This window comes from Spermophilus citellus, assembly GCF_964194105.1.
Source record: "Spermophilus citellus genome assembly, chromosome: 17".
Lineage (NCBI taxonomy): Eukaryota > Metazoa > Chordata > Mammalia > Rodentia > Sciuridae > Spermophilus > Spermophilus citellus.
In genome coordinates, this window is record NC_138199.1 from 31618284 (window position 1) to 31638807 (window position 20524).

The window sequence follows — 20524 nt, forward strand, 5'->3', positions numbered from 1 at the left end:
ACCCTCAATTTTCACACAGTGCAGGTAGAGGACCTCTCCTGAATGGACAATAGTTAACCAAAATGTTGAGCCCAAAGACCCTTGGCCAAGGTTTCATGCCTCTGCAACTTCCTGTCCCTTATCCTAACAAAAGGTGAAAGCTTAATAATTTCCAGGTGTTTTGGTCCCTAGTCAATCTGCCTTTCTCTTTCTCCAGAGTGAATCTCACTTTCTCTTGCCTCTCCCTCACCTTGCAATAAACCTGCCCTAAGCACTGTCTCTACCTCATTGTATTATACTACTGTATACAGAGAAATCATGACACTCCACAATGACTCTCAACTTCTGGTAACAAACTACTGAGAAGCAACTAAACAACTTAAAAAACTGGCAACAGGGCTAGGTGCAGTGGTATACCCCCATAATCTCAGCAGCTCTGGAGGCTGAGGCAGGAGAATCCCAAATTTAAAACCAGCCTCAGCAACTTAACAAGGCCCTCATCAAACTTAGCAAGACCCTAACTCAAAATGAAAAATAAAAGTGGGGATATGACTCAGTGGTTAAGCCCTCCGGGTTCAATCCCCAGTACCAAAACCAAACAAACCCAGCAATAGGAATGGGGGTGTAGCTCAGTGGTAAATCTGAGGCTCTGGGTTCAAAAAAACAAACAACTAAACTAGTACATATTATTAAACATTAGTGAGAGCAATGGCTTTTAAAATGGTTCTTAAGTGCCAGAGTCCTGTGTGGGTCCACAGGATCGAAGCAATTTATTGTAATAGTATTATACTATTTGACTTTTATTTGACTTTTTTATTTTTAATTTTTTTTTAGCTCTAGTTGGACACAATACCTTTATTTTATTTACTTAAATTTTTACGTAGTGCTGAGGATCAAACCCATGACCTCACATGTGCGAGGTGAGCGCTCTACTGCTAAGCCACAACCTCAGCCCTTTGACTTTTTAATTCTACTTTTCTCAATAGTGTAGAGTGACTTTTCTGGAGATTACATGATATAAATTAAATATAAACATTAAATGCAGAAACAAGTAGGAGAATCCAGCTGTCTTCTAATAAGCCAAATATTAAAAGATTTGCAAAACTGTAAAATGATGTCACTCCATTCTTTCTTTTTTGTTTCCAAATATTTTCAAAATACTTTTCACTTAAAATATTGTTTATATAAACATGTGACAGTTTTATATTTTAAAAATGAAGACATAAGTAAACACAATATGTTTTTTATTAAATGTCTCAGTTTTGATTCCTAATGGGCCAATAATGGTAGATGACACCCACATAAACAGACAGAAGTTTTTTGGGACCCCCCCAGAATTAGGGAAGTGCTGCTGTCACGTAATCTTGCATCAGGGATCTGTCCAGGAACCACTCAGGAGAGGAATCAACTCTAAGACCTGGTTGACAGCTTGAAGAAGGGGTTCTAGAGTAAGAGGATTGCTCCTCTACCTGTGGGCTGAGGTGCTGCTGGTCCACAACCATGACTGGTTCATAAACAATCAGTACAGAGATCAAAACTCACCCGCTGGAAACATCTACAGCATCTCCCATGGCCACACCAACCAGCATATGACTCACAATCTTGGATTGTAAATGTGCTTGGTTTCTTTCATCTCACTTATCTAATAATTCACTTTTACTGTATATTACCTAAGTGTTGGGTCTGCAACAGTTTGGAAATGTTTACAAGTGCACATTCACCATGGGGGCATGCACAAGCACTGAACTAGAAGTTGTTTTTTTTTGGCACTGGGGATTGAACCCAGGGGTACTTTGCCATTGAGCCATATCTCCAGACCCCCCTTTTAAATTACTTTTTATTTTAAGACAAGACAGGAGTTCACTAAGTTGCTTAGATTGGCCTCAAGCTTGTGATCCTCAGCCTCCTGAGTTGCTGGGATTACAGGACACCGCACCCAGCTGAACTAGATGTCTTGTCATTAACCAGCAATTGGAATGATCCCTGAAGCAAAGTATCATGAGTAGAAACCCATTCTGCCTCAAGAACAACACCTAGGATGGCCTCCTCTGTGTTCACACTGCCAGTAATAGAAATATCAACTCAGACTGGGGATGTGGCTCAAGCGGTAGCTCGCTCGCCTGGCATACGTGCGGCCCAGGCTCGATCCTCAGCACCACATACAAACAAAGATGTTGTGTCCACTGAAAACTAAAACATAAATATTAAAAAATTTTCTCTCTCTCTCTCTAAAAAAACAATCAACTCAATCCTTCTTACAATGGAAATTGGCAATGATAAAGAAAATCGTACGTATTGTCTTCAGCAAATAATTTTTCCATGAGTCCCACAAACTGATTGATTTCATTGAGTTCATCTTGGCTAACCTCTGGAAATGGGAAAACATTTTAAAACTGAGAAGGAGCTGGAAGAGTAACCCACTGGACAGCTTATGGATAGCGTGATCCCCAACACCAATGAACAAATAAAAATTGTAAATTTTTTACTAAAATTTAATTTTAAACAACTTCCTGTTGTGTTATTACCAAAGAGGGAGGGACAAGATGCTGGATTCCCCTTCTGGCTGGCAGGATATGACCCATGGAAGGAAGGACACAGAAAGCAAAACTCGCAGGACACCTCAGGTATAGAAACTGGGTAGAACCTCTGCTTCCTACTTCCATCTTCCTTCCCACTCGGGCAAGTTTATTCCTGATTTTTATCAGCTCCCTTATCAAGAAGTAATGAGGACAATCTCATAAACAATAAGTTTGTTTATGAGAAGCTTGGGGCTCACATTCAAACACCATGATCTAGACCTTGTTTGCTGCTTACTAATTGTGAGGCCATCACCAGATCCCATCACCTCTCTGAGCTTCTATTTTGTCACTCATTATATGCATTGACTTAAGGTCCTTGTGAGACTTGTGGAAGATGGTGGATGGAAAAACTCTTCATTAAAATGGAAATGTCTACATCAGTTATTGTGTAAATTTAAAGTCACTAAGGGGCTTGGTTAGTGGCTCAATGGCAGAGCATTTGCCTAGCATGCATGAGGCTCTAGATTTGATCCCCAGCATCATAAAAAAAGAAAAGAAAAGAAATTTCTACTGAGGAAAGCACATAGTGGTCACCTGGCCTGACCCTAGAGCAGTTGTTCCTCTTGCCACTGACATAAGCTCCCTGTGCTGAGCATGTGAGGAATGAGGCCATGGGTTGAGGCCCTGTTGTGCAGCCAGATTAACCTGAATTCAATTTAACCTGGGCTTGGCCACTCCCGAGATGTGGGAATTGGGCAACTTACAAAGCTTTTCAGTGCTGAGTTTCTCTTCTATTCCTCTTGGTCTTGTTCAACTCAGAAAACAGCTGTGATGCTCAAAATAGGTCATTCTAGCCAGAACATAAAGTAACTATTTGTATCAGATTGTATTTTTGCCCTTATCCACACTCATGACAGAGAATGACTTAGATTCCAGTCTCTAATTCATACCAGTGAGTGACCAACAAGCCTGCAGATTCCCCTCTGACTCTTGAAACTGTCTAACCAGGGCCTGAACCACTCCGACCTTCTGGGCTCCAGCTACCCCTTCAACTGCCAGCATGGGCATGAGGATGTGGCTTTGGATCCCCAGCTGCTGAGCAGAGATGGGTCATAAACTGCCAGGCCCTAAGAGCCCTGCTTCTCCTCTCAGTACCTCTCACCAACTGTTCCAGGAAAGTCTTCAAAGTTTGGAGTCTTCAGCCTTCCCTGCAGCCTCTGATGAGCAATCACCTCTACTCTAGCAATGTGCTCAAATCCATTTTCTCCTCTCCAGCCCCAGAACTACAGGCTTATAGGTGGGTTTCTACCCCAAACTGAAAGCTGACAAAGGAATTCTGGTTTTTATCTATCATGACTCCACTATCAAAGGATCTAGAAAGAAAACATGCATGTGTGCACTCTTCAGCCTCTTAGAAGAAAGCCACCCTCTTTGCTGAAGGCTCCACCCACCCCCACAGCACTGGCCTCCACAGCCTCATGTGGTGCTCAGGTCTTGGGCAATGGGCTGTATGAAAGGAAGGTGATTCTGGGCAGACCAGGTGAGAAAAAAAAAAAAAAAAAAAAACAACCTGGTGCCTAACTGACCTTTAGTGACAAGCAGTTTAACTGCTGTAGGGACTACGGGAGATCCTGGTTGCAAGGGAGAAAGAACTCTCTGGAAACAATGGTTGAGGCAGCCTCATCCTGAGGCCCAAGGAACACTCCTATAAGTGAATATACATTGCCAAAGGTGCACTGCCTTCTGTAGGAGCCATGGTCAGGCCAGCCATGGGAGTAAGGGGATCCAGGCCATGTGGGCTAATGAGGGCTTAGTGGGTTTATCTAGCCTTATTTGGAAAACAAACCTACTATTATCAGGTTGAGGAAACATCTTAAGTGAGGAAAGTGAAGTTGTAGGAGGGCACCTGGAGGTCCAGACAGACCCCTAGCCAGAAGTCGCTCAGTTCACAGCTCATTCACTCCTCCCTGGCTCAGGCTGGCTGCAATGCCTGCCTCCCACAAGTCAGCATCCTCTGGAAGCCAAAGAGCTGGGTCTGAGAATGCACTTACTACTCTTGTCTGTGCCCTGGACCTGGCTGTCCCCAGGGGGACACCAGCCAGGCCAACCTCTTCTGCCTAGCCACAGAAGCCTGACAGCAGGTGGGGGGCGGGGGGGGGAGGGGACTAGTGCACCTTCTCCTGTGCTTTCCCCAAGGGCCCTCTTCGAAGATGATCCATGTCCCTCTGAGACTTTGACCACCACCCTGGATCTGTGGCCAAACAACCCTCAGATATTCCCCAGACATCTGTCACCTCACCATCTAGCAACTGGCCTGGCATTGGATGCACACCCCTGGGGCACACTCCTTGACCCACCAGACAGGATAGCAGGGTGTGGGAGGTTGTAGCTCTGGAGGGTATCACCTTGTCAACAGGGCAGGGTCTGGGCCTCAGCTGACATGCTCATATCCACCTTCCAAAATCCAGTCTCTTGCTTTGGCCAAAGCTGGCCATGAATTGGAGCCTGAAAGAGAGGGGATACAAACAGTAGGAACTTTCTGTCTATGCTGAACCTGAGGAACAACAGTGGCAGTAGTGGAAACAGCCCACTTGCTCCCAACCACGGTCGCCTGGCTGGGGACCTAGCTCTGTCAGGCTCCCAGAAGGGGCCTTGCACTGGGGAGGTGGCTCTGGAGGTCCAGGAGCCGGTCACTGCAGTGATGAAGCGGGGGCAGCAGAGCCGGTCACTGGCTGTAAGGGATGCTGCCTCGTAGAAGACTCCCGCCAGGGCCAGCCTGCTCCCCTTGCCAGGCTGGAGCCTTCCTTTCCAGCCGCTCCCCATCATGCTCCATGCTAGAGCGTGCAGAGGAGCTGTCGCTGCAGACCAGCGGGGCAGTGGCAATCCAAGGTGGCCCCCAACAGCGCTGTTGGGAGGAGGGTAGCTCCGCAGTCGGGGGAGGTCAGCAGGGACACAAGAGGCTGGAAGCAGTGGTGGCCCTGCTCCTGCACTGAGACCCCTTGATCCAGGGCTTCCGGGAGGACCAGCTCCGGGGTGCTCTAAGACCCTGCCCATCTCTGCAACTTCCCGGGCCTGTTCAAACCAGCCAGGCGGGCGCTGTTGGTTGGTGGCTGGTTCCTCTAAGCGCCTGCGCAGCAGGAGCTGGGAAGTCGTGAGGTCGATGGGCGGTGGGGCCATGTGAGGGGCGGGGGGTGGGATGTCCTGGACCTTAAAAAAGCAAATAAAGGGAAAAGGAAGTTTAAGTTGAATATTTTTGAAACTTAGTAGTTCAAACTTAGCGAGTTCAAAGCCAGCCTCAGCAAAAGCGAGGAACTAAGCTACTCAGTGAGACCCTGTCTCTAAATAAAATACAGAATAGGGCTGGGAAGGTGGCTCAGTGGTTGAGCACTTGCCTGGCATGTGTGAAGCACTGGGTTTGATTCTCACCATCACATATAAATAAGTAAAATAAAGGTCTATTGACAACTATAAAAATAAATTTTTTAAAAAAGGCTCAAATGTGGCTCAAATGGCTGGTAACCCCCCCCCCCCAAATTTAAATGGCTAAATTTGTAAGACAAGGAGAAAAGGAAATTATGAACATCCCATCACAGAATCAATATTCTCCAGGTGTTGATCTCTTATAGATTGTCTTACACCTGTTTGATCTTACAGGAAAATATCACTATCTTGATTTTTTGAAAAAAAAAATTTTTTTAGTTGTTGATAGTCCTTTATTTTATTTATTTATATGCGGTGCTGAGAATCAAACCCAGTGCCTCACACATGCCAGGCAAGTCCGCTGCCGCTGAGCCCCAGCCCCACTATATTGATTTTTATTAGATGATAGAAGATCAAAGATAGGAGGATCCTAATATTTACTGAGTACTTACTTTGAGATTTATGGTTCAAATAATTTATATCGAACTTATGGATGCTTTCTTAATTCAGGTCAGTGCACTTCAGGAAAAAGAGGTGTGGAATGTACATTAAATTGGCATGTTTCCTTTTCAATAACATAAATGCTCAACCCTTTAAATCTGTGTTCAACAAAATATCATTGTCTTCTCAAGCTATACCATTCTACTTACACAACATATTAAATAACACACAAAAGTAAACATTTACCACTTATAGGTGATGAATTAGCTGAAATATGGGTTCATTTAAGTTGCTAATCATTTTATATATTATTACAACTTAATCCTAGAAATATATTCCAACAATAGAATCCTAAAAATTGCAACAAAGAATTGTTCTACTTTTTTTTTTTTATACCGAGCATTGAACTCAGGGGCACTTGACCACCGAACCACACCCCCAGCCCTATTTTGTATTTTATTTAGAGGCAAGGTCTCACTGAGTTGCTTAGCACCTCACTTTTTGCTGAGTCTGGCTTTGAACTCACGATCTTCCTGTCTCAGCCTCCCAAGCCACTGAGATTACAGATGTTTGCCACTGCACCTGGCCAGAATTGTTCTAATTTTGATAGATACCTATTCAAAATTCACTTGCTGATTCATCAAATTACTACGGGAATATTTTAACAAGTAACATGAATAAATCTCTCTGCTTTAATTAATTAACACAATGAGTAACTGATTGAGCTATATGATAAAAGTATTATCAGTTCATCAACAGATTCATATTTGTAACAATGATTATCTCTCATTAAATGTGTCCAGGGTTAAAAAACTGTTAAATCAAGTTAACCTTAGTAAAATGGTGGTGTAAACTAGGGAAGCAGTCTCAGAACAAGGTGCCCCCTCCTCCACATCCTGTCAGTGAGGTTGGAAAATGGATTTTGTGTATTCACAAGCTTGTGGGCACTAGCTTAGTGAATCTGATGGACCCAGAGCAGTAATTTTTTAGATTGTCTATTTTCTGTAATGGTATTCTAGATCTGATGCTAGCCTTAAAGATCCTCAATGATGATCTATGTTCATTATTTAAGGGCATACTCTACCTTATTAAGCATAGAGAGTTGAATATGATTTATATGTGTCATAAAATTACTAGCTAAGTTGGGGCTGGGTTGTGGCTTGGTGGTAGAGAGCTCACCTAACATGTGTGAGGCACTGGGTTCGATCCTCAGCACCACATAAAAATAAAATAAAGGTAGTGTGTCCACCATAACTAAAAAATAAATGTTTAAAAAATAAAATAATTAGCTAAAGTAGTAACAATATAGATTTGGGGGTACATACGAAGTAACATCAATGTGAACTTTGTTTTTAACACAGTTATTCTGTGCTCCTATTTGCTGACAATATTGAAGCTGTCTGTAGGCACAACATTCTGAGAATTGTTCATATATTTCTTCTTCTTCTTCTTTTTTTATGGGAAGGTAATTGAACCCAGGTACACTCAACCACTGAGCCACATCCCCAGCCCTATTTTGTATTTTAGTTAGAGACAGGGTCTCACTGAGTTGCTTAGTGCCTCACTTTTTGCTAAGGCTGGCTTTGAACTTGGATTCTCCTGCCTCAGCCTGGGATTATAGGCATGCCAAGGTTGGTCATATATTTCAAAACTTTTAAAATATTCAGATCAGTGCTAGACTTGTGGCTCAGTGGTAGAGTGCTTGCCTGGCATGTGTGATACCCTGGGTTCAATCCTCAGCACCACATATAAGTAAATAAAACAAAAAGATCCATTGACAACTAAAAAAAATATAAAAAAAAATTCAGAAAAATATTCAGAAATCACACAGTACTCTAATATGTATAAAGAACTGTATTTATATGCCTTATAGAAGGAAAAACAAAGCACAAGATTGAAGTTGACATTTCATTCCTATTTCAGCTGGTATGAATTTTTTCTCCAATATAACAAAAAGTTCTGTATTTTTTTATTGATTTTTTAAAAAAAACAAATGACAGCGGAATACATTACAATTCATATTACACATATAGAACAAAATTCTGTATTTCTTCTAGTGTGAACCCCCCTGGACATTTTTGGCATCACTGTTATAAAATCAGGATAAATGGGTGCTATGTAGGTACTAGCAATTTTTCACAGCTCTCCCTGCTACATATACCTGCACCTCCTGTCCCCAGGAGCCACCTCTACAAAGTAAAGGGAATGAATTCAGCAAGTGGTTGCTTGGCAAATTTACTATGAACTTTTAATTTTTGTTTCAATAAGAGTTTATATTGTGGGGTATGGTAGTGCTTGCCTGTAATACCAGCAACTAAGGAGGCTGAGTCAGGAGGATCAAGTTTGAGGCCAGCCTCAGCAATTTAGTGAGACCCTCAGAAACCTAGCAAGACCCTGTCTCAAAATAAAAAATGAAAAGGGCTGGGGATGTAGCTCAGTGATAAAACACCCCTGAGCTCAATTCCTAGAATCCCCCTCCTCCCAAAAAGAGTTCTTATTTCACCATAAAAAGAAATAATTCATAATTTTCCACAAAATACTAGGCCACAGAAGACATGTATACCAGTAGGTGACATGACAATGGGAAGGGTTCAAACTAGTCACTGCTGGTTTGTACACTGCTCTGGCTTTACTGATTTTGACACCATTTATCTAAGAGGTCCCAGAATTGTTCACTTAATCTAGAAATGGAGATCATATGCATATAATTTTAAAAGAGAATTTAAAGCTTGCTTGTCAATAAGCCCATAAATATTACAAAAGGAAATTAGGCTTTTCCAAATGCCACATACCAAGCCATCCAGGAATCCTTAGCTTTCCCTACCAGTCTTTTCAGGCAGCTCCAACAGGGTAGCCCACTTTCCCCCCAGAAAACAATATAAACTGCCTTTCCCTCAAGGCCACTGTCAATACTGCCCCCACTTGAAAACAAGGCTGAAATTGCAAGCTTCCCCTGCTTTCTAAATAATTTCTGCAAGTGAGCCGGGCATGATTGCACACACCTGTAATCTTAGCAGTTTGGGAGGCTGAGGCAGGAGGATCGCAAGTTCAAAGTCAGACTCAGCAACTTATCGAGGCTCTAAGCAACTCAGGGAGACTTAGCCTCTAAATTGTACGTATATGTGTGTGTGTGTGTATACATATATATATGGGCTGGGGATGTGGCTCAGTAGTTTAGTGTCCCTGAGTTCAATCCCTGGTTCTAATAATAATAATAACAACAATAATAAAAAATAAATTAATATAAATAATTAATATAAATTAATATAAATAATTTCTGAAAACTTGTATATCCATTGTGCAGAAGGGTCAAGAAACATCACAGGGATCATCCTCATGAAGGTCACTCCTGGAAAGTATGCTCTGGGAATTTCGAAGAAACTCAGGCTGAATCCAGTGGGAACTTCCAATAAATCCTCCCTCACTTTGTTCCCATCATCAAACCCAGCCCACGCTGCTGGTAAGAGTGTCTTCTTCTGCTTTGAAAAGTGGAGGACAAGTTTGACAAAGGATGAGTACTCTCAGAAGGGGCAAACTCCAAGCAGCCTAAATACATGGGGTCAGCCACATTTATCAGGTAGACTAAGTGAACTGCATGAACCCATATTTTGATTATTGGTATTTATCTACTCTATCAGAAATAGTGTCCTAAGAAGAATGATTGAGACAGATAATATTTAATGCATCTTCTATGTCAGGCATTCTTTTATGTGCATCAATGTGACAACTGTTTTAACTCTCCATACAGTCCAGTGAATTTCCTGCAGTTTCTCCCTTTTTTAAAAAAATAGCACATTATGATTATATATAACAGTGGGATTCATTGTGATTTTTCATATATGCACACAATATAATTTGGTCAATTTTATTTATTTTCAAATATTTATTTTTTAGTTGGAAACAATATCTTTATTTATTTTTATGTGGTGCTGAGGATTGAACCTAGGGCCTCGCATGTGCAAGGTGAACACTCTGCTGCTGAGCCATAAACCCATCCCCCAGTCAATTTTATTCTCCAGTACTTTCCCTTTCCCATTCCTTCTCCATTCCTATTTCATCATCCCAGTGACTCGGGAGGCTGAGGCAGGAGGATTACAGGTTGGAAGCCAGCCTCAGCAAGTTAGTGAGGCTGTAAGCAACCTAGTGAAACCCTGTCTCAAGAAAAAAGCGGGGGGTGGGGGGGACCTGGGGATGTAGCTCAGTGGCAAAGCACCCTTGAGTTCAATCCTCAGTACCAGAAAAACAAAAACAAACCAACCAGCCAACCAACCAACCAAAAACCTCAAAAAAAAAAAAAAGTTGATGTATTTACAGCACTAACAATAACAAAAATAAATTACTTTGACTTTTAATTATGACTCAAAAGCAAAACAGCCTAAAGTCCAAGTTTAGGCCATGTCAACCTCACCATTGCACTATGAAACACATGTAAAATACACAAATGCTTCCTTGAGACCTGTAGAATTCCCAAAGCAATCACTCTAGTGTAAGAGCCAAGTGATCACATGAACCCCATTTGCACAAAAGTCAGGAAAGTCTGGAGTCTTACTGCAAGATGGCCAGTGGCAGGGCCAGCTTGGAAAAATATTAACTTATCAAGACTGAACATGAGTCTGGGTGCAGTGGTGCAAGCCTGTAATCCCAGGAGTTTGGGAGGATGAGACAGGAGGATCGTTAGTTCAAAGCCAGCCTCAGCAACAGTGAGGTGCTAAGCAACTCAGTGAAATCTTGTCTCTAAATAAAATACAAAATAGGGCTGGGGATGGGGCTCAGTGGTCGAGTGCCCCTGGGTTCAATCCCCTGTACCCCTCCCCGCCAAAACAAAATTGAACATGAACATGAAGAGGACACCGTGCTAAGAGATTTGCTGAGATTACAGGTGTAAATTTTTTTTTTTTTGTAGTTGTAGATGAACAGAATGCCTTTATTTTATTTGCTTATGTTTATGTGGTGCTAAGGATGGAACCCAGTGCCTCACTCATGCTGGGCAAGCACTCTGCCACTGAGCTACAGCCTCAGCCCAAAAGTTAAACCAATTCTTTTTTTTTTTTAGAGAATTTTTTTTTAATATTTATTTTTTAGTTATCGGCAGACACAACATCGTTGTTTGTATGTGGTGCTGAGGATCCAACCCGGGCTGCACGCACGCCAGACGAGCGCGCTACCGCTTGAGCCACATCCCCAGCCCAAAACCAATTCTTAATGTTGAGGAGAACAGGATAGAAAAGAGACCACAAACAGGTGGACAAGTGGCCACTAACATAGCAGAGTCAAACCCTAAACTGTCAGTAGAGAAACAATTTTCTTCATACTATGGGATTCTCAAATGGCTCAGGTCCTGGAAAGGCTGGGACCTCTAGACCTGGGAAGACAGGACAGCTCAGGGGCGGAGGATGAGTGTGAGGAGGCTGGGGAGCAGCAGGTTAACTCTTCCCCTTTCCAAGTCAATCCTGCCAGGCAACTGCCCCTATTCACCCCAGCATTGATTTGAAGATTTATTGTTTTGAAAGACTGGAAGAAAGATTTGTTAGGCAATAGACTGATGCTGGAAAAAGGCAAGTTAAGAAATTGGAGGTGAACTAAAGATGAGGATACTCCATCCCACATTGCCGCAGTCTGGCTGGACACAAATCACGAGCCACTGAAGCAGGAACAAACTTTATTTCTGAACTCCACCAGCACACTCCACACATGCTCCCGGGACACCTCCTCCCCCCCAACGCCATGCAGCTCCTCCAGAAACCAGCAACCGGAAATATCCCACCTCCGGCACTTCCCCAACCAATGGGAACTCTCCGGGAATCCCGGCGAGAGCTCAAGTGGAACTCAACGGTAACTCCGCCAGAACTCAAAAGTCATCATCTTAATGGCTCGCTAGCGTCACCTCTCAACCACTACTTCTGGCAAAAATGCCATGCGTCACCTCTCAACCACTACTTCTGGCAAAAATGCCATGCGTCATCCCGACTCGGCTGTGGCCCTCAACACCACATTCCTTATTCGTCCCTTAGGAGGAGAGGAGATTGGAAGGCCCTGCTCTGGGGAAGAAATCTGCTCAAGAGGAAAGACCTAAAGTCTTGTTATCAGGATTCTCAGCCCAGGTTGATCACCGCTCATCAGAGTGACAGCATCACACAAGTCTCAGCCCTGAATCAGCCTTTCAGTCCAACTCTTAATCAAAAGCACTGGACCAATGGTTAACATTTCTGTGGAAAATCCACATTGTGGAAGGTAAAGATCAGAGGCAATACTAGAAAAACAAGGAGGAAACAAAAACCTTGCAAGGAAGAGACAACGTTAAAAGCTCTATCCTGGGCTGGGGATATAGCTCAATTGGTAGAGTGCTTGTCTCACATGCACAAGGCCCTGGGTTCAATCCCCAGCACCATAAAAAAAATAAATAAAAAAGCAAGCTCTATCCTTTAGGTATGGTGGCACACACCTGTAATGCCTATAATCCCAGCAATTTAGGAGACTGAGGCAGGAGGATCCCAAGTTCGAGGCCAGCCTGGGCAACTTAGTGAGACACTCAAAAACATGAGACCCTGTCTTAAAGGAAAAAAAAGGTGAGGGGCTGGGATATCACTTGGTGGTAAAGCACTCCTGTGTTCAATCCCCAGTACAAATAAAATTAAAAAGCTCTATCCATGTCCTCAAAGAGGTGAGAAAAGATCAGTATCCACAAAACAAGAAGTGGATACTATGAAAACAAGGAATGCTTAGGGGGAGAAATCTAGCTAATAATGAGGACCTCAATTGAAGATTTGGAAGCAAAATGAGGAAATCTCCCAGAAAATAGAGCAGATGTGTGTGTGTGTGTGTGTGTGTGTGTGTGTGTGTGTGTGGTGCTGAGCATGGAACCTGGGGCCTTAAGCATGCTAGGCAAGCACTCTGCCATGGAGCTATACCCCTAGACATCCTTATTTTATTCTGAGACAGGGTCTTGCGAAGTTGCTGAGGTTGGTCTCAAACTTGCAATCCTCCTGTATTGTTGGGATGACAGGTGTCACCATCATACCCAGCTGTGGAGCAGAGGTTTTAAGGACTAGTCCAACGAGTGAATAAAAGAATTCCCAAAAAGAACATGATGGAGGAAATTGTCAATGGAATAATTGGGGGAAATTTTTAGAGAAATAGAAATTTCTGGATTAAAGAGATCTGTCAAAAATTCAATGCAAAGAATCAAAACAGACTCAAAATGAGGAAAATCATTTTGAAATTTAGAACCTTGGAGACAAAGAGAAGATAACACAAGCTTCCAAGGGAAAACCATTGGTTACATGAATGAATTAGGGCTGGGGATGTGGCTCAAGCAGTAGCGCGCCATGCCTGGCATGCATGCGGCCCGGGTTTGATCCTCAGCACCACATACAAACAAGGATGTTGTGTCTGCCGAGAACTAAAAAATAAATATTAAAAAAATTCTCTCTCTCTCTCTCCCCCCCCACTCTCTCTTAAAAAAATAAAAATAAAAATAAAAATTCTCTCTGTTTCTCTCTCTCTCTCTCTCAGCTCTCTCTTTAAAAAAAAAAAAAAAAAAGAAGCCACAGTGGTTTCATATTTTCATGAGCAACACTGGGAGCTCAAATAGAAATGGCCAAGGCCATCAATACTGTAAAAAATATTTTCTGAGAAATGATTTTGAACAGGACATCTAAAATCAACCCAATTGTCAGTCTGACGTTAATATGAAATTAAAGGCATTCTCCTATGTACAAAGGCCCATGATTTACCTCCCTTGTGTGCTTCCTCTCTCAGGAAGTTGCCAGAAGGTATGGTTTGTGCAAGCCAAGGAAAGTGCCAAGAGAAAAGACAGGACCTCAGGAAAGAGCAGGTCAAGTGGTGGATGTTTGTTGTCATTTGGATCTCAAATGTCTCTCAAAGACCCATGTGTTAAAAAGGCAGCTTCAGCTGTGGTGCTATTGAGAGGTAGAACATTTAGGAGATGGGGCCTAGTGGAAAGAAGCGAGGTCACTGGGGGCATGGAAGGGGGTATGGAATGCCCGCCACTTCCTGTCTGTTTCCTGGTGTCCAGGAGGTGAGCAGCTTACTCTACCAATGCTCCCTCTAGGATGTGCTATGCTGCCACAGGCACAAAATATCAAGGGCCAACCAATCATGGACTGAAAACGCCGAAACTGAGCCAAGATAAACCTGTCCTCCTTATAAGCTCTCTAAAGTATATATCACAGAGACAGAATGCAAACATAGTGCTCTAAGGGAGGATGATATTGGGAGTGCTATTGGGAGACAGGAAGATGTCCCCATCATACCCCTGTGACATTCCTTCCCACTCCTACCCACTCTTTTTTTTTAAAAGAGAGAGTGAGAGAGAGAGAGAGAGAATCTTTAATATTTATTTTTTAGTTCTCGGTGGACACAACATCTTTGTTTGTATGTGGTGCTGAGGATCGAACCCGGGCCGCACGCATGCCAGGCGAGTGCGCTACCACTTGAGCCACATCCCCAGCCCTCCTACCCACTCTTTACCAGAGTTAACATTGTGTGGGAGTTTGGTTGTCAGATAAATTGCATTGAGCAATTCATCATTTTGGCTGAAAATCACAGGCCAGAGGGTACCATGAATTAGATTTCCTGGCAGATGCCTGGTGAAACTCCATCCCCAGCCCTGATGTTCTCTGGGTGGAGGAAGTGACAGATCAGAAACCTAGAGGAACACAAATAAAGTTCAGAATGGGGGCAGGAGGAGGGTGAGGGGGAGATTCCACACCACAGGAGAGTCTGCACAGGTATAGGACTGGAGGCATCCACACCTGTATCCACCCCCAAGGTAATGTTGTGGGAAAGAACGCATCCATGAGACAGGAAAATCATATCGAAACCCATCAAAAGGATTCTCCATATCTGTTCTCCACTAATGCAACCCCTGTGGACATTACGTCTAATTTGGGCAGTAATACTTCTTGCATATCCACTGACAAGGATTCAGGTCAAGTCTGATAGCTCAGGGGCAAGAATGCACGGAGACCAATGCTCTTCCACGCTGCTCTTGGATAAATATATATGGTACTACTTCTCTGTGGCATCATATCAGTTTGCAATAGGTATTAAGGAACCCTCCTACAAAGGCATGTCTTTGGTTCCCTGCCTTTGGACATGTAAGAAATGGAGGAAAAGAATTGTGGATTCGGGGAAGTCTGGGGCCAGCTTGCTCCTCGCAGGCTCAGATCAGTCATCCCACATAGAGGGGAAAGAAAGAAAGAAAAAAAAAGTGGGCTGGGGTTGTGGCTCAGTGGTAGAGGGTTTGCTTAGCATGCACGAAGCCCTGGGTTCGATCCTCAGCACCACATAAAAATAATTAAATAAAATAAAGGTATCGTGTTCAACTACAACTAAAAAAAATATATTTTTTTAAAAACAGATATTAAGGAGCTGTCAAATGTACATAGCCTTTATCCAGTAACTTTGCCTCTGGGATATTATGAAGCAAATCAGAGTTGCTGGCAAAGATTTATTTACCAAGTGTTTCCTGCAGCATTCATTTTCTTTTCTCTTTTAAAGTATTTAGTTGTAGATGGATACAATATCTTTTTATTTATTTATTTTTATGCCGTGCTGAGGATCGAACCCAGTGCTTCACATGTGCTAGCCAGGCTCTCTACCTTGGAGCTACAGCCACAGCCCCAGTATTCATTTTCAATTGCCCCATATTAAAAAGAATAAAGAAAATCAGGTAGATCTTATAGTCAATCTCATAGAACAGGTTGGAAGGAGTTTGGATCCCACAGGGAAATGCTGATGCTTTCTGCTGAGGCCTCACTGGCTCCCTGGGTCCCCAGGTCCCTCCTGCTTTTCACTGTCTCAGCTGCCTCTTCCGTCCTCTCCTGATCAGCAAACTGTGAGCTGTCCCCTGCCCACCTCCTTCAAAAACCCAGTGTTTTCAATTCTTTCCTCCCTCTTTCCTGAGGCAGCCACACCCTCTGCCAATCCTGCAGAAGCTGCCTTCCAGCTGCTGTTCTGGGCTTCCTCTCCTTTCACTTCCCCTGCATCCCTCCCTTTCCTCCTCTGCCTCCCTCTCTGCCCCCTCCTCAACCTCTCTCTCCTCCTGCTTCAGGTCTCCTCTCTCAGGGATGACTCTGGGGCTTTCTGCTTCCACTCTGCCACCAGGAGCCCACGGTGCAGACCCAGTCAGATGCACATTGTGGAATGATGATTGATGCCCTCAGTCCCTGCTGGATCCTCCAGCAGATTCCCTGCTCTTGAGAACAAAACTCACAGCCTTTCCTGCGCAATTGAGTTTGAGGGAGAGAAGAGGCAGCTGCTGGCCCTGCCAGTAAAGGCCTGGCTTTCCTTAGGCTCCTTAGGAACCGGAAGGAAATTCCCTGATGGGTTTCTCAAACCACACATTCACCGCCCACAATGGAAACACCTGTACCTGGGAGCCTGCAATATGCCTTCCTGCCACGCTCCACTCTTCCAGGCTGCTCTCTCTTGCCATACATCCTCCCTCTGATTCCCAGGATAGCTGGTTTGCTGCTCAGCACCCCTTGGAATCTCAGGTTGGCTGAAGGGCCCTGACCTGGGTCAGGCCTCTCAGAGGGACTGTCTCATACCAGTGCTCTAAAAGGAGAAAACATCACCAGAGGAAAGACTGAGTTTCTTGCATGATACAGTCAAGGAACTGAGCAGCAGCTCTGGGAAAGGCACCCTGCCATTTCCCTGGCTCCCAACAAAGTCTGCTTCACAGGACTTCCTTATGCTACAGGGATGTCTCCGCAGAATGAACCAGACTGACAGCACTGTCTGTCAGTAGTTCCCTTCTGAAAACGGTAACCAGGTAACAGCAGTGTCAGAATACACGCAGGGTCTGTATTTCTTTCCCCTGTCCACCCCACCAAAGCTCATAATCTTGTCCCTTCAGAAGCACTTTGAATCATTTGTTGCTGTTGGGGGATGTTGGTAGATCTCTGAAGTCACTTTTCTCTTTAGGTTTTGGATGAGCTCCCGGTCCTACATACTACCTGCTGCTCACACTGACGTGTGCCCAGTTCCAACTCTGCAAGGAGGATGCAAAACAGTGAAATATCTGTGAACATTTTTGGAGCATCAATTCTCTATAAGATTTATGAGAAACAGATTTATTAAGAACCATCTCTGTGATCCCAGAAACATAGAGGAAAGGACAGAGAAGAGCAGGGCAGGGGAGGTGTCCCAAGGAAAAACAGTCTCAATGTCTCTTCCAGGTGACGAGGTAGAGCCCCCTTGTCTTTAGGTGGTTCCAGATGGTCTCACGACTGGAATTCATGAGAAAGCCACACTCGCACAGCTCCACAGCTCCCTATGGCAGCTGTTCCACATAAATGAGATACCTTGTGACCCATCTTCCTGAGGAGACGGATATGTTAATAAGCATGAGTTCATCATGTGAATAGATTTCTCTAAACATCATTGTACCCCACAAATGCATACAGTTATGATGTGCCAATTGCAAATGACATCAATAAGAGCTTATGGAAAAAAATAAAAGGCTGGGCTGCCTCACCTCCTTGGTTTTGCGGGTAACTCAGCTGTTCAATTTCATTGAGCCTCTTTGTTTCTGAGTCCAGGGCCTGTCGTTTGGGCTGGCACATAGCAACGTATTTGGAGAATACAGGTGGCCATTTTCCTATTCACTGCCCTTGCTGTGTTAGGGGTAGGGGCTGTGGTCCCATTATGGGGGTCTTGGTGGAGGAGCCTTCTTCTTCTGATGTATCCTGGGTGGACTTCCTGTTCTCTGCCTCCCACCCACTGCTGCTCATCCAGGGGCTGCAAGGGCATGCTGGGAAGCTATGCTGGGGGTAAGGGTCCTCCCTTGCTTGTAGGCTGCAGGAATAGTAGGCTGACTGGCTCTTCTGCTGCCCTTCAGCCCTGAAGGATTGTCCTTCTCAGACAGCCGATGCTCATGGGATAAGAAGGGGAAGGAGCAAAGGAAAGGCTCCCTGGTGCTCTTCTTTGGGTGGAAAGTGAAGCTGGAGGGGGATGGGCAAGGCCCAGCCTCTGGATGCACACACTTAATTGGACAATGCAATCTGTCCTCTGGGTTGTCTGGAGCTGGAGCATCAGATATGTAGCCATTGTCTCATCAAGCTTTCTGGTGACCAAGGATACCCATTTAACACATGGGCCGTAACCCATGTCAGATATGACCCTCATATCGAGAGGTCCAGTGGCTTGCTAGAATGATTTGAGGAATATTCCTCACCCATGGGGCTCAGCGAAGGGTGACCTCATCTCCTGTGAGTCTCTGTATGGGGTACACAGTCAGGATTTGAGTGATGAGACTTCCCTCTTTGGTGGACAGGTGAGAGGAAATGCCATACCTTGGGTGCAGGACTTGCTCCCTCATCTGCATAGCGATGATTCCGTTAAATGGGAGGCACCCCGTGAGCATGAAGTACAGGAGGACACCCTGTACATCAGAGGTTCTAGACGTCCACTGTAAGACTGTCCTATTCTTCCCAGGGGTAGAGTTTGTTGGACAGTGAACCTGCACGCCAGGACGAAGTTGCAGAGTTTGATGTTGCCTCCTGCATCCACCAGGATGTCCTCTGGCTTCAGGTCTCTGTGCAGGATGCCCTTCTCATGGCAGTTGTGTACAGTGCATGTGATCTCCAGAACACTCTCCGGCCTCCTCCACCTGTGTGCCAGTGGTGTCTGGGAGGTGGCACAGCAGCTTCCCCTCACATACTCTGCCACAACACTGACATTATCAAGGCTTCAACAATGCAAAACACCTGATCCCATTTGAGTGTTCCATGGTCTTCATGATATCCACTTCAGATACAATGTGGGCCACGCTCCACTCTACCTATGGCAGGGCTATCACTGTCCCCTTTGGCCCTGTGATGACAAGTCAGGCCAGTTTCACTGCTCTGCTGAATGTTCCTCAAAATCCAATAGTGGAGCCAGATGCAGTGGTACATGCTTTAATCCCAGCAACTTGGGAGGCGGGAGGATCAGGAGGCAGGAAGATTGTGAGTTCAAAGTCAACTTCAGCAGCATAGGAAGGTGCTAAACAACTCACTGAGACCCTGTTTCTAAATAAAATACAAAATAAGGCTGGAGATGTGGCTCAGTGGTTGAGTGCCCCTGAGTTCAATCTCTGTTACAAAAAAAAAAAAAAAAAAAAAAAAGAATTCAATAGTGGCATGTGAGTGTGCTCCTAAAGGAGGAGCTGGCTGAGAGGCCCCACTACACTCTCATAACCTGGCTATTCTATTCTTACTATATTCTCACTTTATGTCCTAAAGCAGCAACCAACTAAGGATGCTAGATAGAAACAAAAACAAACAAACAAACAAATAACAACAAAAATCCTGAAAAAATAAAACTCCCAAATCAAAAAGCAAATCAAAAAACCAAAACCAAACCAGACACAGTAGTGTGTGCCTGTAATCCCAGCAGCTTGGGTTACTGAGACAGGAGGATCGACAGTTCAAAGCCAGCCTCAGCAAAAGTGAGGCGCTAAGCACTTCAGTGAGACCCTGTCCCTAAATAAAATACAAAATAGGGCTGGGGATGTGGCTCAGTGGTCAAGCCCCTGAGTTCAATCCCTGGTTCCAAAACAAAACAAAACAAAATAAAAAACCCCAAACCAGAACCACCAAACTACCAAATGAGTTAACTCTCTGTGAGTCCAACAGGTTAGCACCAAGAGCTCCCTGAACTTATGGACAAAAAACCAGCCATAGTTAGGGCCTTGTAGAGCTGGTGTTTGTAATCCCCCCTCAGTGGCTCCTTGTGAGGTCAGAGCAAGAAATGGCCCAGTGATGGCTGGGCGTAATCCACAGTGACTGTCTCACTTTATGGCCTCCAGGAGATTTTCCATTTTCATAATAAGAAAGGACTCCATGCTACCATGAAGTTAGTTAGCAACTTTGCTCCACTACATTCTTCCTGCCGTGATGTTTTGCCTCACTCAAGGCCCAAAGTGAGAGGACCAAGCAGCCATGGATTGAAACTTCTGAACTATGAGCCCAAATAAATCATTTTTCATCAGGTATTTTGTTGCAATGACAGAGGGCTTACACTTTCCAAAGCCACCAGCCTGCTCAGGAATAGGGGGCTTCTTCTGAAGAAGGTGAGGGACGCCTGAGGAGGACTGAGCAGAAATCATATGGTCGGATTATCCCTGGCTCCTGAGTGAGGGGTGAATTGGAAAGAAG